The sequence below is a fragment of the Phascolarctos cinereus genome, unplaced genomic scaffold (genome assembly GCF_003287225.1).
Source record: "Phascolarctos cinereus isolate Bilbo 61053 unplaced genomic scaffold, phaCin_HiC Scaffold_9;HRSCAF=440, whole genome shotgun sequence".
Lineage (NCBI taxonomy): Eukaryota > Metazoa > Chordata > Mammalia > Diprotodontia > Phascolarctidae > Phascolarctos > Phascolarctos cinereus.
The window spans coordinates 99,027,075-99,051,718 of NW_027556402.1; the positions used below are offsets into that span (position 1 = coordinate 99,027,075).

A 24,644-nucleotide genomic window follows, 5' to 3' on the forward strand; every position below is an offset into this window, starting at 1 on the left:
GCCCAGGGTCACACAGCCTAAAAGTATCTGAAGGCAGATTTGAATTCATGAAGATGAATTTTCTTGACTTCTGACCCAGTACTTTATCCACTATGACACCTACATACCCCAATATCTTTCTGGCTACATATGTTGAAATACTTTATTTCATAAAAAGAAGGATTTTTGACTTGTATATGATAGTTGTTTAATAATTGCATATTGAATTGAATAGTATAGAAGATAGTACCTATCTTCTACTCTACTAGGACATTTATCTATCTGTCTTACCCTATCTTCCTAGCTACATACAATGAAATATTTTATTTCATAAAAAGATGACTTTTTGACTTGCATATAATAGGTGCTGAATAATTGCTTATTGACTTGAATAGTATAGAATGAGGCATGTGGCATAGTTGTGCTTTTCTGAGTGGGATTTCATTTTCCTAACTCTCCCAAATGTACTTGTGAACATTATGTCAGCTGGAACCTTTCCCATTAGCAGACCACCTACTTACCAGATGCCACACAAATATTGCCCCACATATTTTACACAGGAATACAACAACCCAGGTTGGGTGGTCATTCTTTCTGTGAAGTTTTCACTTCACTGTCATTTGTTTATCATGAACATATTTGACTTCAGCTTTTATAAAACATATACTTGACTCTTTTTCCCCCTGTAGATATCTAAGTAGAAACAAAACTTGAAAGGCCTTTTATTTCCTTGTAAATTATTTTTAAATGTTACTATTTTTACCAAACTTGTTCCCATCATAATGGGTAATAATAAACATGCACATGGGTAAATGTCCTTTATTCTTTAGCTAAGTGGAAATGTTGTATGGTGGTTTAGAGTGTGGTACGTTGGAAAGAACACTAGCTGTGGAGTCAAGGGACTTGGCTTCAACAACTACTTCTGATGCTTAATACTTAAGTAATTTGGGGTCAGTTTCAGGAGCATAGGTTTAGAAGGGGTATTAAAGGTCACCTAATTCTAAACTGTATTTTTACAGATGAAGAAATTAAAGTCTAGAGTGGTTAAATGACTTCTACAGGGTCAGTACCTTTAAATGACAGAGCCAATATTTGAAGCCATGGATGACAGATTGATGAATTTCAAAGCCATCACTCTTTCTAACTCCTCAGTCTTGGTTCCTCATTGGTAAAATGATGGGGTGACTCTAAGTGGAAGGGGAGGAAAAAACATTTATTAAGGGACCTACAAGGTGCAAAGCACTGTGCTAAGAAATTTAAAATATTATCTTATTTGATCTTCACAACAACCCTTCCAGGTAAGTGCTATTATTATCCTTATCATACAGCTGAGAAAACTGAGGCAGACGTGATTAAATGACTTGCCCAGGGTCACAGAGTTAGTGAGTATCTGAGGCAGATTTGAACTCATCATTATGACTCACAGGCGATTACTCTATCCACTGTGGCACCTACCTTCCCACAAAGAGCTCTGAAGTTCTTTCTATCTCTGAGTCTATATTTCTAGGCTAGATTTGAACTCAGAATGCTAGTGTTTGAGTCCTCCTTCTGCTGTTTTCTACTTATGTAGGAAAGACTTGGGCAAGTTATTTACACCAAGTGAAGGAACTGCACTAATATATAAAGTCCCTTCTAGCTCTAAATCTGTGATGACTTTTGATTTTCTTTCTCCTAGAATTATATATTTTTAGAGTTGGAAGGCACCTTAGAGAATCCTTTAGCCTAATCCCTTCATTTTTCAGATGAGAAGAAAAATTAAAAGATTTACTCAAAAATCACAAGATTAGTTAGTGACAGAGTTGGAATCAGAAATCAGGTTCTCCTGCCTTCAATTACTGGGCAGCTTCTCTGAGGGCTGTTCAGAACAGGGGGAGTTTTTCTAATTTCTAGTTTGATGGTGGGGCTAATATTTTGCTGTTAATGAACAGGAAGTATTAATACTCTTTCCATTCCCTTTCTTCTCTGCTTCTTAAACATCTGTCCTTTCTCTAAGGTTCTGCTACTCTGTAAAAGTGATTATTAATCTTTTCCTCCTCATATTTTCCAGTACACACATAGATACACACACACACACACAACACACACACACACACACACACACCCTATATCTATATCTGCATACACACAAATTTATACACGCATATATGTGCACATGTATATTATAGATGTATGTAGAAATGTTATATATGTATATACTTATGTACACATGTCATATATGTCAACTAACTTATGCTACAAAGCAATACATGTAGTATTATCTTGTATATCTAGTATGAAAATATATATATTATATAATATCTTGTATATGTAACATACATCATATATATACAATGTATATATTTTTGTATATATAATATACGTATACCATATGTATAGTATATATTGTATGTATATATACACAGTACATATATGTAGTATATACTGATATACGTATATACAAGACAATACTACATGTATAATGTTGTCTTGTGAAAATTATTTGACACATATGATAGCTATGTACATATGTATAAATAATACTCTCTTGTGGTGTAAGTTATTTGACATATGACATGTACTTATGTATATATGGTATTTCTCTTTCTCCATATATATGCGTGTGTATATGTATATGTATGTATGTATGTGTGTGTGTGTGTGTGTGTGTGTGTGTGTGTTTCTCTGCATATCCATTGCTTTCTATCTCTGTTTCTTTGTCTCTCTCTCTGTCTCTCCCATCATTACCTTTCCCCATTCCAAACTGCTACCATCTCTAGGTCAGGTCCTTCCAACCTCCTACTTCATCTGCAAAATGAGAGGGTTTGAGCAAATGAACACAATAATCCCTCTCAACTTTAATAATCTATTTTTTAAAATCATCTTTGTGAACCAAAAATATCTAGAGAAGGCTGTCATCAGTTTTGTGTGTGTGTGTGTCATGGAACTTTTTGTTAGTATAATGACTCCTGTGAACCCCTTTTCATATGTTTATAGTACATGGGATTGCAAAGGAAACCAGCTATATTAAAATAATTATCAAAATATTTTAAAAATACAGTTTATTTTATTTTGAAATCCAGATTCACTCTCTCTTCCCCACTTCCTCCCCACTCCATTAAGAAAGCAAGAAAGTCAAGGCTCATTACAAATATGGAGTCTTGCAAAACACATTTCCACATTAAGCATGTTCTTACAAAAATGAAAGAATGAAACAAAGAAAAAGAAAAAAAATATGTTTTCACCTGCATTCTGATTTCACCTGTTCTCTATCTGCAGGTGGATATCATTTTTAACCTGAGTCCTTTGAAAATGTTCATGGACCCTAGTGATCTAGACACTAGCCTAGTTTTCATCAGAGATGTTAAATATTTTCCTTATAGAAGCATACTGGAATCTCAATAAAATTGAGTGTCCATAATTAATACTTCTGTTTACCAATGAGAAAGGATTGACCCCATAGAAGGTGGATGAATATGATGAACTGATATTACTTGCATCAGGGATCAGAGAAGGAAGAAAAGAAAGAGAGGGTGAGTGAGAGAATTTGAGGATTAATATACATTTCACATTAAAGAAAGATAAAAATGGGAAGAATAAGTCTAGTGGAACATAGGAAAGTATCCAAGAAAAGCCAGGCTTAGATCCATTTTCATTTCATTGAGGTCCTCTATTGACTATCATTAATAAGCTTTTGAAGAAGTCTGGTAACTTAGTAATTCTCCTGAGCTTGTTATTTTTAACATTTCCCTGAAGTGGCTATCACTAAATATGCTCAAAAAAACCTCAAAAAGGATTGTGTGCAAAATTTGTAAATGGCACGGAGAAGATGAAGTTGAAAGCCTACATTTTGCAACTGGGGAGTCAACATGGTACAGTGGGAATTATTAGAATGGCTGGATTTTATATAGCACTTGAATGTTACAAAGCATTTTACATGTTATCTTCTTTGATGTCACAACAACCCTCTGAAATAGTTGCTATTATTACCCTTATTTTTCAGATGAGAAAACTGAGACTGAGGGTAGTTAAGTGACTTGCCCAGGGTCACACAGATAATAAGTACCTGAGCCAAGATTCAAACTCAGGTTTTCTTGTCTCCAAGTCTCATAGTCTCTCACCTGCACCACCTAGCTACACTGGCTTTGGAGTCAGACATCCTTGGTTAAAATCATGTTTCTGTTGCTTGCCACCTTTCAGCAGACTACTTAAACTCTGGGTTTTCAGTTCTCTAAACTATTAAAATGTAGGGGCTGGTCTAAAAAGAGTCTGTGGTACCTTTCAGAGCCAGAGCTGTTATTTTGCAATCCTATTCTGCAGTGTTCCTGTAAAGTGGAGGGACCCAGGCAAAAAAAAAAAAAGGTGGGAACAGAAGCCAAGGAAGTAATTAGGTCAACATCTGGGGCTCGAGGCAGAACAAAGTAGGACATTGGGAGCTGGCCATGTGTCTCCAGGCATGTGCCGGCAGAAGATCTTGAGTGTTTGTACTTTCCCACAGTGCTTAATAAATATTTACTGCTCCTTCTGCTGAAGCCGACACCTCTGATTCAAGGTGCAGGAAATATCTAAATTGTACATAGACTAAATATAAGGCTATATTATAAAGGGCAAAAGCAAAACATGTGATTAGCCAGTTCCAAAGGTTTTATCTACTCATTTATCACCCATGTAGCTTTGAAGCATCCTGATAACCAATCATTGTAAGTTTTTTTTTTGAAGACGGTAAGGTATATAATGCATTTTAGCAAAACATTTGCCAATGATGAAAGTTAAAGTTTTCTTTTTAATAGTTTTTTTCCACTTACATATAAAGAAAGTTTTCAATATTCACTTTTATAAAATTTTGAGTTCCAAATTTTTTTTCTCCCTCTCCTCCATCCTCACCAAGATGGCAAGCAATCTGAGAAGTTATACATGTACAATCATATTACACATATTTCCACATTAGTCATGTTGTGAAAGAAGAATCAGAATAAAAGGGAAAAACCAAGAGAAAGAAAAACCAACAACAAAAATGAAAATAGTATGCCTCAATCTGCATTCAGACTCCATAGTTCTTTCTCTGGATGTGAATAGTATTTTTCATCATGAGTCTTTTCGAGAAAGTTAAAGCTTTCAAAGAAATCTTTGAGTATACATTAAATGCTTTTAAGGACAATACACTACACATATTACATGTGTAATGGATGCCTATTTAATTTTTCTTAATGCATAAGAGAAGATTCTAATATTTGGCACTTAATGTTTTGCAAAATGCATATTTTTATTGCTTATTACATTCTCATTGGAATGCGTACTTCGGTTACTTCAGAATGGATGTGCTACCAAAAACAACTTGTAGTTATAATCATTTACCAGTAATTCACAAATATAAATGTATATACATAACACATATTTCCAATAATCCTACAGAAGAAATGTGTGTAGGTATTCATATAGGTATTGGCAAAGAACTTTGTGTGTGAGTTGGTGTCTGTAAACTTTTATCCTTTGCTTTCCAAAGAAAGTAGAAAAATAAATTAAGATTCTAGGCTTGTGGCTTTTATTGATATTGTTGTTTTTTCTTATTGTTTGAATCAGGGAAAGGCCAATTCAGATCTGTGACTTCCTTACGGAACTTCTATCTTTATAAGTGCTTTTCCTAATTCTTGCCATAGCATCTCCTTCCATGGAATGTAGGTCAACAACTAAACTGTAAATTACAATCTTGTGAGAGTTGCTTGGGGGCACTGAGGGGTTAGCAGGTGTGTCCATAGTTAACATAGCTGGTACATGTAGGAGAAAGAACCTGGCCCTAGGTCTTCCTGACTCATGTGGGCCTCTAGACCCTACATTGTGCTTCTTCTCTTCAATTTTCTGGTATGTATGGCAGTTTGCTTTTACACAGAGATTCAATTGCTCATCATCCATTATTTTATAAAAGTGGTTTTCCTGCAAATTTATTATAGCCAATCATTGTGCTGCTACATTTGATTGAATTCAAACTCAGAATTTTTTATTTTAAGCGGATATTCACCTTAAAACACTATTCCATTTTGTTTTTATTAGTTTTATAGTGTTAAAGATTTCAAGCTAAAAAAAAAATGATTGGAGGCAGGCATGGTATTACACACCTATAATCCCTGCCCCTGGAGAGAGAAGGTTGGTGTGTCGCTTGGACACAAGAGTTCTGACTTGCAGTAGGGCTGCAGACAATTGGGTGTCTACACTAAATCCAACACGAATTTGGTAAACTTCTGGTAGTGTTTGGAGGACAGGGGGTCTGCCAGGTTGCTTAAAAGGAGGCAAACTGGTGCATAATTGGAAAAGGAGCAGGTCAAAGTTCCCATACTCATCAGGAGTGGAATTGGACCATCACTGTTCTTTCAGCCTTGGCAAGTTAGTGAAATGTAGTTAATTAATTAAGTAAAGCAAGTGATCGAAGAATTTTTTCTCTTTAAATTATCAAAGCTTGTATTTTAAGAAAAATATTAAATATAATTGTCATAAGTTTTAAAACAAAATGAAACAAAATTTTCAAGGGAAAATATTTTTAAAAGTAAATCAAATTCTTGTTATGTGGCTTGGTTCTCTGGTAGGGGAAGGGGAAAATTTAGGTGAAGTAAAAACAAAAGTTATCAATAATTTTTTAAAAAAATAAATCAGTTAAGGAAAGGAGTTTTTTTATGATGGAATAACTAGTCAAAATATGCATTGGCATATTTTTTCCAATTTAAACTAATGGCATGATTCTGTTATTTTGATATTTATCTAATAGTATATTGTTAACTCTTTATTCACTTTCTGTGCTTTCTAAAAATATGTTAATGCTTTAAATAATAAAGCTCACTTTATGACATCCATATGATTTTGTAGAAAAATTAATATGATAGCCATTCAGAAAATTTTAAAAATTATTTTCCATGTTGTCTTTAATGCAACTTTTTAAAAAAGAACTCTAGATCTGTAGTCAAAAAACCTGCTTTCACATCCTAATTTAGACAGTATCATTTAACTTGCATTGTTCTCACCATTTTCCTCTAGAAAACATGAGGTATGTACTAGATCAGTGGTGTTACACTCAAATAGAAACTTGTGCTTGCATACCATTTAACTTAGAAAAACAAAAATTATCATTATCTATGTTATATTGTCTTTTTATTTATTTTGCCAAATATTTCCCAATTACATTTTTTTCTGTTGGCTGGAAGGAGCCCAAAGGACCCCAACCTAAATGACCTCTAAATGACCTTTTACCAATACTTATATAAATTCATATATACCTGTACTCCTCTTTTGGTAGGATTATTATAAATATGTATTATGTATATATGTCTCCATAAGTGAAAAGAATATCATGGAATAATACTTTAGTTTCTTTCAAGACCTGCTTAGCTAGCTTTAGGGAGGTTCATCACCAACCTAATGGTTGGAAACCAGGCAATGATATTTTTTTCCACCATAGTTAACTGTCAAAGACTAATGAGGCACAGAACTTAATTAACAATAATTTAATAATTTATGTAATAACAATTTAACAAGCAAATCTCCTTATTGCAGTTTATTTTGTAGAAAGCATTGCCAAACCAAAGTAATCATGGATGCTTGAAATATTGAAAAAAACATATTAATCTAATAAGATGAACTGAGGTGTGAATCTTATACAATCCAACTTCATTATTTTACTCTCACCTCATAAAGATGACAGTTAAAAGTAAATGATATTTTTCAGGACAGTAGACATTGGTATTAGAAAATCACAAAAGGAAGGTGCTATTCTGTTATTAAGTTGATTTCATCTAGCCTTGAAGAGTAAGTACCTGAAGAGAGAAAGAAGTGATTATTGATCTTTGGGCCAAATGCATTTAGAATAGATATAAATCTACCTATAAAACCTTGTGATGCTTTTCAACTGTAAAGATGTCTATGTAGTCAGTTTCCCAAATTGGTCTTTTGGTTTAGTGGAAAAGCTGAAAAATTAGAGTTATGTGACTGTACTGTTCTTCTGTGTAAAGAAATTCAGGTTCCCTCCTACACATTTATGCATGAGTGTTCACTTGTAGAGAAATAAGTCAAATACTGGTTATCTGGCAGGGTTTTAGTAGTGTGTGCTTTACATTGTAAGTATGGTATCAGTCACTTCTACTTGTATTGCCAAAGTTTTCTGAACTAATTGCTAGGAGGTAGCCATGAGTTAGGTCCATTTTGTTATTTCTTCTTTGTTCTTGTTTTGTAAAACCCCTTCCCTTCTGGAAACAGCAACAACAACAACAAAATCTATCAATGAGAAAAACACTTCAGAAAACCTAAGATCTTAGAGTTAGGAGAAATCCATCCATTTCAACTCCCTTATTTTATGGGTGAAGAATTATCCTGAATGTGTCCATCTGACAAATTTGTACAGTGATTTCCTTCTAACACAAAAATGCCTTGGACAAATTTGACTAGGAAAATAATTATGGTTGGTCTTAGAGAAAGTGATAAGATGCTAACATTTTCATTTAGTAAATAAACTGAGTAACATGGTACAAATTTCAGAAAATTTCCTGTTCTTACCTGAAGAAAAGCAGAGGATTGGTAGTTTTATCTTGCTATGAAAAATGCTGTGAAAAATGTACAATCTTCTTTAACCTCTCTAACCTTTAGTCTTGTTTCTATTCCCTTACTTTATTTCTGAAACACAGTGTGTTTCTGTGATCTGTTACCCACTTTCGAAATAGGAAATTTTTACCATGCACTATATTAGATATGCTACCTCTATTTTTTTTTTAAATGCTGGTGCAGAAAAATAGTCATGTCCTGAGGTGCTTGTACTGTGTATTTGCTTAGTGCAGAAGTATCCCTCATAAGCATAAGTTCTGGGGACTACATGTACTAAAGAATGCAGGTCTCTAGTTAATAATGTGATATTTTAAGGGCTCTTCTTAAGTTCAAATCTAACTTTATAAACAAGTTCAAAATAAGGTGGAAACAGTAAAAATGATGATTCCATATATATGTGTGCCATATTAAAATGACAGTGGCATATGATTCTTTGCAAAGTGATCATGACTTTTACAGAGATGTCTGTAGACTAGACGAATTACACATGTAAAATCTAAAGACAGAGTGCATAAAAGTGAGGCATTTATCTTTAAAAATTACAAAATGCAATCTATATAGATTAAATGCCGCATTTGAATGATCCACTCCTTAAGTTAGACCATCAGTCTTTTGGATGAATGCTTCATGTGATGAGTGAGTTAGTCGCAAAATTGAGCAAAAGGAGATGGGATGAACAACATTCTATCAATCTCAGCATGCTCATTGTCACAGACACACACACATTTTCATAACATTATTACTTCAAATGGCTTCAAATCAAGGATTGCATGATCTCATAAAAAAAACCAAAATTGTAGGTGACTCAAAGAGACCATAGTTGACGTAAATAGTGTATAAAAATTAACTGAATGATTCACACTAAAGAACAAAAATAGGGAAAAAGACATATTATAAGAAATGAGTAGGGACAGTTACATATTGAAAATGAAGGGTATTCTTCATTATTAGTTACCATACTTGCGCGCGTGAAATACTAAGAAAACCAAAGAATGGCTTTCAGTGCATTGGGTAGAAGCTCTACGTCAGATTTGCAGAAGGATTTAGACAAGAATCACGTGAGATTAAAAGTTATGGTGAAATTGTTATCTTGACTGGTGGAAGAAATCTCTACTCTGACACTATCACAAATCTGTCAATGTATTGAATTATCAGACAAATAAATTATAGATAGATAGATGGATAGATAAAAAGTATTTATTAGCATTGGGAATGGGGAAAATTGTGAGGGAGTACAGCACAGAGGTAGTTGCCAGTCCTTTTTTCTCCACAACAAAATATACTTGGAGAATATATGGTATTGTTGTCTTCTCATATTTAGATAATGAAATGATGAGTTAAGTATTGGTACCTATCACTTTCCGTTCTGTACTACATTCTTCTCCTACCACCATCCCTGAGTCTTTGTCTTCTGTTACCAGTGGAATTATTATTGCCAATATGGTGTGGTGTGTTTTAATGACCAGAAAATACATTTTTCTATGAAGTGATTTTATAAATGTTTTATTTTGGTTTAAATATTTATAGCAGTGTATTTCAATACATAATGGAATAAATAGAATTTTACAGGCAGCATGGCATGTGGTGGATAGCTTACTGGTACAGAGAACGTGACTAAATATCCTTGTTCCAATGTTTTCAACATCTATCACTCTTATTGAATCATTTTAACCCCTGGGCTTCATTTTCCTCATCTACAAAATTAGTAAATTGGACTAGACAGGGGCATTTGATGGTATGGTCAAGAAAGAGAGTGTGGGGCCTGGAGTGAGTTCAAATCTAGCCTCAGACACTTATTACCTGTGTGCCCTAAGACAAGTCATTTAACCTCTTTGTGTCTTAATCCATTGGAGGAGGAAATGGCAAAGCACTCCAGCATCTTTGCCAAGAGAACTTATGGACAGATTTGGCATGCCATGGTCTCTGGGGCCATGAAGAGTTAGGCATGACTAAATGACCAAACAATGACAATCTTAGGAAAAGTAAGTGATCCTAATAAAGGTAGGGAGTAAGATTATGTACCCTCATACCATTGTTTGCCTCATCAATTAATATTTCCAGTAGTGAGACACATTGAAGGGTTCTACCAAAAATAAATAAAATACAAAAATACAAAAAGAGAAGGGATAATAGAATGAAACCTACAAATATGCTGTCACAGAAATGGGTTAGAGGAAGTAGATCAACTTTGGTTCACCAACAGCTCTACTTATGAGAGACTTAGAGAAGCAGGAGATTGGGAGGAAGGAAAGGTAAATGAATAAATATTTATATAGTGCTTAATATGTGTCAGGCATTGTGCTAAGCACTTTACAAATATTATTTAATTTGATCCTTACAACAACTCTGTGAAGTAGGTGCTCTTGTTATCCCCATTTTCAGTTGTGGGACCTGTGATAAGCAGAGGGTAAATGGCTCGTCCACAGACACAGCCGTCTGACACTGGATTTGAACTCAGTTCTTGCTGATTAAAGACCCAGGGCTCTATCCATTATGTCACCTCATTGAGAGAATAAGGGGAAAAAAACCATTTATGAGTATATCCTATGAATTGGAAAATAGAATTTGGCTTAGATTACGAGGAGATAGAAACTAGAAGGAAAAAAAATCAAAAGAAAAGAAAAGAAAAGAAAACTTATTGGCGAAGGGTTTTTCAAAAGAACGTGACCTAAACTTCCATGTTAGAGGGGGTCACAGGGAAGATTTTGAAATGACAGATATAAAGAAGTCAGAGAAAAAGGAAAGCTTGTATGAATTGATGAAATGTGAAGTAAGTAGAACTGGGAGAAAAAAAATATACTCAATGACTACAGTTTAAAAAAACCAAGACAAAATGAAATTGGATGCTATGCAATTATAATGAAGAAGCTCAGCCTATAAGAGTAAATGATAGCTAGCATTTGTATTGTGCTGCAAGTTTTGAAAGGAGCTTTAAAAATATTATCCTTGCAGCAACCCGATGATGTAGGAGCTATTTTTTGTTCTCTGTGTCTTCATTATACAGATGAGAAAACAGATTGAGTTAGTTTATGTGACTCTTCTAGGGTCACTCAGCTAGTATGTATCTGAGGCCTTATTTGAACTTAGGTCTTTCTTATTCCAGGTATGACGTGCTGTGTAGGGCACCTCCTACTCACCTCACACCTGGACTTCTGTATATCCGTATATGATTATTATATAACAGTCTTTTGTTTGGTTTCCCTGACTAACATCTCTCCCACTTTTCCAATTAGAGCATCTACTCAACCATCAGATTAATCTTCCTAAGGCATAGGCCTAACCATGCTAATAAACTTCAATGGCTTCCTTATATTTACCTCCAAGATAAATATAACATCCTCCCTGCCTTTTAAAGCTCTCATAACCTGATCACTTTCTACCTTACCAGTCTTCTTGCACCTTACTTCCATCGACATACTCCACAATTCAGTGATACTGGTTTCCGTGGTGCACATGATACTCTGATTCCTGACTGGGCATTTTCACAAGCTGTCCCTTTTCCTTCAACTCTTTCTCACATCTTCTCTACCTCTTTGATTTACTGGCTTCCTTTAAAGTGAAATTCCCCAAAGTGCCTTCCTCCTAGGGTTATTTCCAATTAATCCTACATCTTTCTCATTTGTACACAGTAGTTTGCATGTTGTTTCCACTATCAACACTTCTTGAGAGCAGAGACATTCTTTGCCTTTTTCCCCCCCTATATCCAGCATTTAGCACAGTGCCTGGCACATAGCAAATGTTTAACAAATGTTGTTGACTTGACTTATGACCTGAGTGGAAAGGAGTCTTCCTGCCTTTCCTTAGAAAATTGGGAGGTGCAGCTAGGTGGCATAGTGGATAGAGCACCGGCCCTGGAGTCAGGAGAACCTGAGTTCAAATGCGACCTAAGACACATGACACTCAGCTGTGTGACACTGGGCAAGTCACTTAACCCCAATTGCCTCATCCCTCCTAAAAAGAAACCCACTCTTTGTGGGGCAGCTAGGTGGTGCAGTGGATAGAGCACCTGCCTTGGAGTCAGGAGAACCTAAATTCAAATCTGGCCTCAGACCAAACACTTGACACTTACTAGCTGTGTGACCCTTAGTCACTTAACCCCATTGTCTAGCCAAAAAAAAAAATTGGAACCTTTAAGTGTGAAAAGTTGCATGTGATGTTAGATGCAATCAGTGGATCAATTGGTATTGCTTCTTTTGTTTGTAAGAAAAAGTTCACTGTCTATGGAGAGATGGTTGGGTATGTCTGGAAATGACTGTGATGTAAAAACAGGAAGTATCAATAAAACTTTTTTTAAAGGCAATTAAATTGTGGAGAAATTGTGACTTGTATTCATGTAGGGCAGATATATCAAAGTATCAATAAAGTTATGTGTAAACCAATAAAAAACCCTACTAGTTAGAACCATAACATGTTAAAATACGAATTTACTACAAAACTTCTCAGAGTCAATAAAGCATCATTATGTAGAAAGTTATTGAAGTGACATTGCCCTGATTTGGAAATTAACTTCAGTGATCATTTTTTTTTTCTGAAAGTCTTATCCCGCTTCCCAGCCCCTAGTGTTTATGACTGTTGGAAATGGTTGGAGTAGGTTTTTATTTCCACGTCAAGCTCTCTGGAAACTACACATTGGCTTAATTTCTCGATATTCTTCCCAAAACTAACTCAGGTCATTCAATCAAAAGACATTTATTAAGCACTTAACGTGTACTACATACAGATGGCTACTACACTAGGGCTACGAGAAAAAGGTAAAAACAATCCCTGCCTTCAAGAAGCTCGCAATAACTGGGTAAAAATAAGATATATACAGAATAGACATATAGAGAGACAACATACAGAATAGCTATATATAGAGAGAAAATTTAAAACTACCTTCCCATATTAAGGGAATCAATGAACAAAAATGTGAAAAAAATAGTCTAGCCACACCAGATCTCAAACTGTATTATAAAGCAGTAATTTTCAAGACACTCTGATACTGGCTAAGAAATAGAGTGGTGGATCAGTAGAATAGATTAGGTGCAAATTACATTATAGTAAATGACTATAGTAATCTACAGAGTATATGATAAATCCAAAGATCCAAGTTTTTGGAACAAAAACCCAGTATTTGGCAAAAAAACTGCTGGGAAAACTAGAAACAGTATGACAGAAACTAGATATAGACCAACATCTTATACCATATACCAAGATAAGGTCAAAATGGATACATGATTTATACATAAAGGGTGATACCCTAAATGAATTAAGAAACCATGGAATAGTTTATCTTTCAGATTTATGGATGAGGAGAGAATTTAGGACCCAAGAAGATATAGAGAGCATTACAAAATACAAAATAGATAACTTTGATTATAAAAAAATTAAAAAGTTTTTTTTTGTGTGCAAACAAAACCAATGTAACCAAATTTATAAGGAAAGCAGAAAACTGGGGAAATGTTGCAACAAGTATCTCTGATAAAGGCCTCATTTCTCAAATATATAAAAAACAGTCAAATTTATAAAAACACAAGTCATTCCCTAATTGATAAATGGTCAAAGAATATGAACAGTGTTCAGAAAAAAAGAAAACGAAATTATAGTCCTGAAAAAATGCTCTGAATCACTATTTATTGGAGAAATGCAAATTCAAACTCTTACAGCTATCAGATTGGCCAATATGACAAAAAAGGAAAATGTTAGATGTTGGAGGGGATGTAGGAAAACTGAGACACTAATGCACTGCTGATGTAGTTTTGAACTCATCCAACCATTGTAGAGAGCAATTTGGAACTATGCCCAAAGGTTTATAAAACTATGCCTACCCTTTGATCTAACAATGCTACTACTAGGTCTGTAGCCCAAAGACATACAAAAAAGGAAAAAAGGACTTATTTGTACAAAAATATTTATAGCAGCTCTTTTTTGTGGTGGCTAAGGATGAGAAATCAAAGCGATGCCCATCAATTGGGGAATGGCTAAACAAGCTGTGGTATATGATTGTAATGGAATATTATTGTGCTAAAAGAAATAACAAGCAGGGTGATTTCAGAAAAACTTGGAAAGACTTATATGAACTGGTGCACAGTGAAGAAAACAGAACCAGAAGAACATTGTACACAGTAACAGCAATATTATTCAGTGAAAAACTGTGAATAACTTAGCTATTCTCAGCAATGCAATGATCCAAGATAATCCCAAAGGATGAAGCATACTACCCATCTTTTAGAGAAAGAACTGATATTATTTGAATGCAGACTAAAACATGTGATTTTTCACTTTAATTATTTTCTTTTGAGTCTTCTTGTACATAATGACTAATATGGAAATATTTTACATAATCACACTCGTATAACCTATATCTGATTGCTTGCTATCACAGGGAGGGGGCAAGAGAAAGGGATAGAATTTAGAATTCAGAACTTTAAATAAAAATGTTTAAAAATTAAAAAAAAACCTGCCTTCCTCTGTTTGACCTCCTTCTCTAGTACTCTACATTTCAAATTAATTAGGTAATCTAGATCATAGTATCAAGACAGTTGGGTCAATCTAACATGTTCATGTTACATAATTCTTGTTAGTTATGCAACCTGTGAGGTTAGGGTTAGTCTCTGAAAATAGAAAGTAGTTTGATCACATTTTATCTAAGGATACTTTGGGAATAATTACCTGAAGTGATGTTTCTTCAATTGAATATCTGTTAATATTACAAGTAAATAAAAGCTACAAATTTAGAATAAAATGCAAATTTTATTCTATTATGTTTTCTAAAATGCAGACACTTACCTCTATGATTCATAAACCTTAAGACAAGGAGTATCCTGAAGGTTCAGGAATGAAGCCCTATCGCATTCCCCCCTCTCCCATAAACTCCAAGGGATGAGGTCTTTATGGAGAACACATGCCCTTTTACATACTTTCTTGTTACTATAAAAATGTAGAGAGAAGTCAGCAAATTTCTAAGAATCTTCTATTTGTAGCACTAGCAGGTGTAATCAGCTGTTCCATTCTTCCTGAGAGGGATTCCTTCTCTCTTTTTAAAAATAATCATCTACTTACTATATCCCAGATGGTTTTTTTCTTAGCTGTTCCATCTGTCAAATACACTGCAACAATATTAAACACTCCTTTAAATTCTTCCTCCAATGCCTCACTATGACATGGAGGTGATACTATATTCTAAAAAAAAAAAATCCCCCATATTTCAGGAGACCATCATCCCTTGTGGCTAAAAAGGCCTGAGTTCAATATTCCAATTTTAGCCCTGTCACTCTGTGACCTTGGACAAGTCACTTAACTTTTGTGAGCCTTGTGTTCCTTACAAAATGGGGGGAGAGCTAGCTAGCTTTGAAATGTCTTCTAACAGTAAATTTGTGATTCCATGTTAGTGTGTTTGTTGCTTATTGACTGTCCTGGTTAAGATGAAAACATTTTTTAGTCACATTCAACTCTTAAGGGATTGTCATCTGGTTTTATGAAGGGAACTCCAGTGTAGATAAAGCCAAAGATCTTTCAAAGGGTTAAGTTAAAAATATCAAATAGTCTTTGACTATTAATGGCAAAATGGTCAGGACTTTCTATCATATTAGTAATAGATGTTAGATGTAAATTTTGTAGGCCTCTCAGCATTAAAAATAGAGAGACAGAGAGATAGATGGATAAAACAATGTTCTTCCTGAATAGAAGTATGAAGATTTAACTGGACACGGCAGATACTGTTAGTCATATTATTATTTTTGCTCTACTGATATTTTGATGATTCTGATAAAGGAAGAATATCTGTCTTATTAAGTATATTTTAGCAAATACCAGCCTACTCAGAACAGAAAAATGTGTTTCTCATACCTATGAAATATATGTCTAAACAAACTTTAACTTTTCTGATGCCTATTCCCAGTCCATGGTCAGAAAGATTAATGAATTTGTCATCACCAGAGACAAGGGTTATAATTCTGCTTTTAATACTACTCAGTTAACAATGGAAAAGACATTTAGTTTTTCAGAGCCTCAGTTCCCCTATTTCTTAAGTGGGATAGCAATAACTGTATTTCATACATCATATGTTGTAAGGATTAATGTTGTGTGACTATGCTTTATAAACACTACAGAACTTTAAAAAAATACTTAGCATGTGTCATTTTTGTCATCAACTATCAACCATTCAATGCTTTAGAAATTCAGCAATGTGGTAAAGAAGGAAAAAAAACTTTATGCATACATGTATATGTTCACATATATACACTTACATATATATTGGCACACAGGGTGTCCCAAAAGTCTTAGTGAAGTTTTAATCCTTAACATAATGTATAATATAACTTTAGTGTTTGTGCAACTAACAATAGATCAATTTTGTACTTTTTAGTGTTAAATCCTATGTTTGTATTTATGTCAATGATGATCAAATATACTCTCTTGTAAAATATTAGTCATTATTTGATGATGAAAAGTACATTCCTGTCCTGTGACAAAAATATTATTCCAGGAATTGATGCAAGAAAATTTGATGGTTTTTTTTGTTTGTTTGTTTGCCATCTGGCAAAGTCTTTCAGGTTCAGAAATCATGTCAGTCTCAACCATCTAAGTAGCCTATGATTATGCATGCCCCAGTGTTGTCAGGTACAATGGGAAGTCATCTTTTTTTTTTTTTTTCACAGAGAAGCGCTGGAAAGAGAGTCTCTGTAATAATCAGTAAAATTATATCCATATTGTTACTTAAAAATTAAAAAAAAAGAGAAAGGGAAGACCATTGCAAGATCCTTAAAGTAGTTACTAGCAGGACTAGCACCTCTGATGTGAGCACTACTGAGTTCTTTTCAGGGATGTTTTCTACCTTTGTTGTCCACCCTGTCACCCATCTCTTACCTGTGGTTCCAAGAAGCGATAGCATGTGCACTGGCCACACCCCAGTAAAACCTTCTTTACACTTGGGCTAAATCATGTGGAGAGTAATCAACAGCCGCAGACCCATCAATAAGTTAGGGGGTTGTTTACCCCAAGCATGTGAAGATTTCTCCTGGCAGAATAGACAATTCAGAACAATTTGTTCCCACTGCCATAAAAGCATGTGAAGCAGGTGCTGTGGAACACTTAGAGCTTGGTCAGACATTGAAGATGCCAAAATCATCCACTGCATCCTGGACAATTGCCAGTCATCTTGTATTTTGTCTTACCACTGGACTTTAGTGACTCTAACAGAAATAGTGAGGTTGATGACTTTGTGCAAATCTGCCTCACTTAAATTTCTTAAATCAGGATATTATCCTATGATGTCATCAGTCAAAACAAACAGCAATGACAATAACAAGAATACTGCATCTATCTGCTCAGCAATATAGAATAAATCCAGTAAATTTATTATATTCAGTGAATGATACACACATCAGTATATGTACATAAGTGTATACGTACATTTTAATATTTTATGTTTATTCAGATTTGTATAATTGCGTGAATGTAAATGTGGTATCTGACCTTGATATTTTATTTGCAGGTAACATGATGGCTAAATAGTAAATTGGGACAACAGCAGTTTGTTATTGCATCTGAATTTTGTCCACAGGTTTAAAACAATATAGTGTTTTCATATAAAGTTTTGACTGTCTTTTCAAGTGCATTTTTATATGACTCTGCAGTAAGGGATGTCTACTGCTTTCTACTGGAAGCATTTTTCCTGTTTGTTCTTTTAAATTGTTAAGTCATTTCCCTCAAGTGGAAGAGAGACTGATGTAGCTCAGATGAGTAGCAGCCACCCACCAGTCTTAATAATTCCGCACACTTAATTTTATTTTCTAGTTAACCTGTGAGTGATAAGTAAATGACATAATTGTTGTTTGTAGGCAGAGAAATTGAGCGGAAGAAGGTTAAGTTGCTAGGTTTATAATTTATGAAGATCTGAGTAGCAAACATGAGATAAACTCACTGAACTATATTTTTTTCTCCTTTTCATTAAGGAGAGAAACCTTTAAGAATCAAGTTTGGAGAAGGAAGGAAATAGAGATGGTGTTGAACTTTTAGCTGTAATAAAACCTGCATTTTCTGGTAGCAGAGGAACCTATTAAAGAGTATGGCATGAACACTGGAAGCCAAAACACCTTAAAGGGCGAGTATTAACAGGGTGAGGAAAGAAAGAAATGCAAAGTGAGAGAAGAATTTTAAAAGGAAAAAGAGGAAAATAAAATAAAACTAATGCCAAAAACCCTGCCTTGGGTATGCTGCCCTAGAAGATACACTCATCCAAAGAGGCATTGTTCCAGTTCTTTTTTTTTTCCCTTTTCTTTCTAATACCATAAAATGTGAAGTAATTGCCTTAGCAAGGTTTATTACAGTGACCAAATCAGCCAACAATTTCAAATGTTGCCTTTAAATGAGATGTTTTTCTCATTTTATTCCATGAAAAAAATAAGGAACTTTTTTGTAACAAATTCCAGAATGTTGTTCTGTAGAAATTATAATCCCACAAATCCTCAGGCCAGCCTTAATTTTTTTCAGTGAAAATAGAAATAATGGATGACCCTAGATTTAAAGTTAATTTGTTACTAGAAACATATTCAAATCATTGTACAGACTAACTTGTTTTTTCAGACCTTTTCTCTGAACAGTGAAGGTGCAAAGTCATAGGTACCTTGAGTTTTCCTTGATAGTGTTTAAAATGTTTCTTTAGGAGAAGACATAATAACTTTGGGGAGGGGACCAACTAATTTTTGCTCTCAGTGAGTGTGCTTGAAATAGTTTTTTTTTGTTGGTTTGTTTAATACTCACTAGCATTTTGGAATACCTTTCATCATATTATGCTTCCCACCACCTCAGTTCTTGCTGGCACTTAAAAATCTGAGAGGAAAGGTTTTGGATCTTGAATTCGAATTACAACTTTATTTCCCAGGTTGTGTGGCTTGTATGATTTACTCATGTTTTCATGTTGTTTTAAAGATGGATTAAAATGCAATAAATGCCTTTTAAATGAATTTATGCTTACTTTTTAGAGTATATAGATTTAAATTTAGTGGAAATCCTTTTTGAATTATACTATATTCCTTATTATAGTCCAGACCAGCAGAAAAGGTCTAATGACTAATCAGTAATTCAGAATCCTCTACCTACTATATACTGAACAGAGTCCTAGGTGATGAGAGCACAGACAAAAGAGAAACAGTCCCATCGCTCAAGGAACTTACATTCTAACAGAGAAGAAAAGGTGTGTGCACAAGTATGTGTGTGTGTATGTGTGTGTGTGTGTGTTAGTGTAAGAGTGGGGCGCATTGAATCAGTCACCTCATTCCATGTAAAATAACTACCTTACTCAGGCAAGAACACTTCTTCACCAGTCAATAAATGAAAAGCACTAAACTAGATGTAAAAATCCTTAATATATTTAGAAAGGCATTGAATGAAAACAACTGATGTCATGCACGAAGTTTATTAGGATTCACTGAAAAAACTCAGTCCTGTTAGTCTTGAATGATGGCAATCCAAATGAGAATTCTGGCATTTTAATGGCTCCCACACTTAGAGGAACGAGCAGTTCTATTCACTCTGAGAGTGAATCCCATTGGGAAGGAACCAGAGGATAAATAACTGTACACTTCAAAAGCTCAGACATTTCATACATTTCATCGGTCTTAACACTATCCGTTAATACCTGTAATAATAATGCCTGGCATATCTTATGTGAAAGGTAGCATTTAATCAAAATTTTGAGAGAAATTAGTATTTCCAGAAGGAAGAAATAAGGAAGGAGTACCTTCTGCACATAGGCAACAGCTAGGGTCAAGGCCAGGGAAAGGTAGAGTCAGGTCTCAAAGAGCTTTATATATCAAACAAAGGGGTTTATATTTTATCTAGAGATAAGAAGGAACTATTTTCTGAGTTTTATTGAGATGGAGTCACACATTCAGACCTGCACTTAAGAAAATCACTTTGTCAGTAATGTAGAAGAGTCACTGGATTTTCAAGAGACAAGACAGGAACACCAATTAGGAGACTGTTCCAATATTCTAGGTAAGAAGTATTGAGGGCCCAAATAAAGAAGAAAGTGAAGGTCGCTATACGAGTAGAGAAATGGGATATATGAGTATTGTTATGGAGATAGAAATGGTGAGTCGAGGAGCCATAGATGAATCCAAGGTAATAGACCTGGGTGAATAGAAAGGGGTGGTACCCTTGACATTGACAATGATAATGAAGTACAAAAAAGTATAAAAGATGTTTTTGAGGGGTTTTTTTAGTGGAGAGAAGAAATGCTAGTGTGTTCTGTTTTGAGCATATGTAGTTTGATATGGATCACCTAAGGGGAAAGGTCCAGTTGAAGATGTGGGATGAGAGCTTTGTAGAGAGACTTAGATTCAGATATACATACATACCTATATACATACTTACATACATATATAAATATCTTTGTAAAGGTAATAATTGACTCCATGGGAGTTGATTAGATCAGTAAATGAGAGAAAAGAGAAGAGAACCAAGGGCATAGCTTTTTGATAAATGCACAGTTAGTGGACATGACGTAAATTGTAATCCAGGAAAGAAATCTGAGAAAGAAGTGTCAGATAGGTTGGAGGAGAACCAAAAGGTAACAATCCTGTGTAAATTTAGAGTTGAAACAATAGGAGAGATAATGAAGCTTGAAGATTGAAAAAATATCATTAGTCATGTCAATTAAGGGAAAATTTGGTAACTTGGAAGTTTAAGTCAAATGGCAAGTAGGAGGTGAAATTACAGCAGGTTGAGATGAGAGTGACAGCAGAAAAAATAGAGGCAAGTACATTGAACTTTTTCAAGAACTTTAGACCATACCTCAATCCAGTTAATAATAGGCCAAGCAAGGGAGTAAACTCAGGGAAATATTATGAGATTTTTATCTTAGAAAAATGGTTGGGTTTAGTTTATCAAAGTGTTATATGTCACATTCACATTAGGCTAAATTTTCATGAGATAATCCTACTGGGTCAGGGTTCTTAATAGTCTTTTGTGTCATTTTCTCCCCTGGCAGCCTGGTAAAGCTTATGGACCCCTTCTCAAAATAATGTTTTCAAATAATTTGAAGGACATGATAAATTTTAGTTGGAGGTTAGTAAAAATAAGTTTGTTATCTTTTTTTCCCATCCAAGTTCATGGGCTTCTTGAAATTTATTTACAGAAGAACCCCTGATCTATAGGTTAAATTATTAGCAAGTACACTGAGCCTTAGCATACCTGAGAGAATAGGATGCTTGTCTTGTGGTAAGGACCACTCGAGGAGAACATGATATAGCTATGGGATTCCTACATCAGTCTGTTATCATGACAGAAGGAGGAATTTTAAAGAGATTGGTGAAGGGAGGACATCTTTTATATCTCTGAATTACAAGTGGAACAGAAAGACCCAACCCCTCATTTCCCCTTTGTCTCAGTCAGACATCTTCAATCTAAGCCTTGCACATAATAGACAGATTATACAAAAAAACAAAAAAGTGCTTGTATTAGCTGACGGTTGTAGTAATTGTCTTTCTGACAGAACTTTGAAATCCCCTCTTTTCTGAGTATTTTTTCTTTATGCTTTTTGCTAAAATTCTTATAACTGTGTCTTTGAGGTTATTGAGTTACATGAATGTTAAACTATGTATGTTTTCTGGGAATAACAGTGATTTTATGGGCCTTTTGCAAAAACAAAAGTTTCTGTAAAATATTATGGTGGGCATATTCCAAGGTAGTTTTCTGTGCATCTATTAAGTAATATTCTAATAGCCACACAAATAAAAGAAATTCTGGTTTGATTTTTGAATCCTTGTGGTCATTTTAATATTTCTGTCTTTCTTAGCTCTTTGACACTTTAAAATAATAGCCAATTCATCTTCCACCATTAAAATACCTTGCTGATACACTCTGGAGATGTTACCATAGGGACAGTACTCTTTTCAAAAGTCACTAATGACCTCTTGAGTACTAAATCCAAAGACCCTTTCTCAGGCTTGAACATTCCTGACCTCTTTTTGACAGTATTTGCTTTCCTGGATACTCACCCCTTATTATTACTTTCATGGAGTATGCCTAACAGGACTTCTTGTCTCCAGTCTTTGTCTTCCAAAACCCATTTTTCCTACCATCAATAGACTAATTTTCATTATACATCCATTTAGTCATATTATTTCACTGCTTAAAAGTCTTCAGTGTGTCCATATAGCTCTTTTCGTGAAGTTCAAACTCTTTAACTAGACATTTAAAGCTTTTCCCAATCAGGCATGATAAGAATATTTTATATTCTTTTGCTTCGGGAACTTTAATTTACTTATTGAATTCAGCTAATCAATCCGTTATGTTTTATTATGTACTTACTAAGTGCCAAATACTATGCTAAGTGCTAGTCATTCATAGGAATAGTAAAATAGTCCCTACCCTCAATGAGCTTATATTTTGAGGGGAGCAACATGTGTGTGTGTGTGTGTGTGTGTGTGTGTGTGTCACACACACACATATATATATACACACACACGCATATACATAAACACATGCGCATACATGTGTTTTATATACATACAATACATATGATAAAATTAACTACAAGGTAGTTTGAAAGAGAGAACACTAGTTTTTGGGGGAATCAGGAAAAGTTTCATCTAGAAGGATATTGCATGAAGTCACATCCTGAAGGAAGAGAAGATTTTTAAAGACAGAGATGCTATTGGAGAGTATACATAAAAATTACTAGAAGTAATTATTCTAACTAGCAATTCTGACATTGTTAGAGAACTCAATTACAATTATAAACCAGATTTCTTTTGTGATTAAGACAAGGGAAAATCTCTTTGCATTTGTAAAACAAGTAAATTGACAAAAAGAAGCATTTTAATGGACTGCAAAAAAAGCTCTTCTGTAAAGGTCTCTAGTTAGCTAAAAAGAGTTGTGGATTAGTGGAAAGAATAGTAAGATAGTAGTCAAGATACTTAGGTTCTATCCCCTTGTTTCAAGTGAATTATGTTCTCAGGTCCACCATTTCTTTGTGTTTCAAATGAAAAGGTTTTTTTTTTCAAATTAATTTACTTTATTTTTATTTTATGAAATAAGACAAGCATTTCCATAATATGATAGAATAAAAAAAAAGATTATTAAAAAGGTTGGGCTATAAAGTCTTGAAAGTTCCTTTGATTTTTATTATTCTAGAATTCTGAGCACGTTTTACTAGACAAAGCAGAAATTGCCTGAATAAGTTTTGGTAACAGTCAATTAGCAATGTTGTTGCAGTAGATGATTAATAACAGAAACTCTGAAGTACTTACAGCTTTCAGTATTATTATTTGATTGGGGCATAAATCTTACAAATAGACCTAATGTCCCAGCCAGCAAGTAACAGTGAAATGGTTGATAAAAGGGCTCTATTGGGTTTCTAGAAAGCCACAGCAGTTGAAATATTTTGGAGAGAAGCTGGGATAAAGATAATGAGCGCCCCTTTGTTCCTTCAACTCTCATCTGGGTGCCTCTTTCACAGCTATAATCCAGAAATGTCTCTTATCCCACGTCACTCCATCAAACCTGTATCTCTGAAACTGTGAGGGGAAATAAAGAAATGGTATACCAGAGGACACCTAGAAATATAAGTGAATTTGTATTCTATTAGGGGGGCAGCATGTAAAAAATTAAGTATATGCAGAATAAACATAAAGATAGTAAAAACAAATACAAAATAGTTAACTACAGGTAATTTGAGAAGAGTGTGAGTACTAGGTGTTGGCAGGACCAGCAAAAACTTCACATAAAAAATGGTTCTTAATCTTCATTTTTAAAGAATTAGTAAAGATCACTCCATATAAAAACTTCCAGGGACTAAGTTGTCAAACTTTTAAAAATAAAATATTTAATAAATATTTATTAAAATATCAAATTATTAATATTATTTATTAAAATATTCACTAGGAATATGATATTATTAAATATTATTTATTAAAGTATTTAATAAGATATTAAATAGTATTAAAATATTTGATAAGTATTTAATAAGATATTATTTATTAAAATATTTAATAAGTATTTAATAAAGTATTTAAATATTTTTAAAATAAAATTTGCTGGGATTCATGTCTGAGGCATTCAGTATAGAATGGATTTTTCACTGAGCACTTATTTCACCTTGAGGTTATTCTCAAAACATGTTT

The 24,644-nt window shown here is 34.2% G+C and overlaps 1 protein-coding gene across 1 annotated transcript in view; it reads left to right on the forward strand.

Annotated features, from left to right (window-relative positions):
* The window catches only part of PDGFC (platelet derived growth factor C), a 236,160-nt gene that overhangs the window by 132,220 nt on the left and 79,296 nt on the right, over positions 1-24,644 (forward strand). The window lies entirely within an intron of this gene.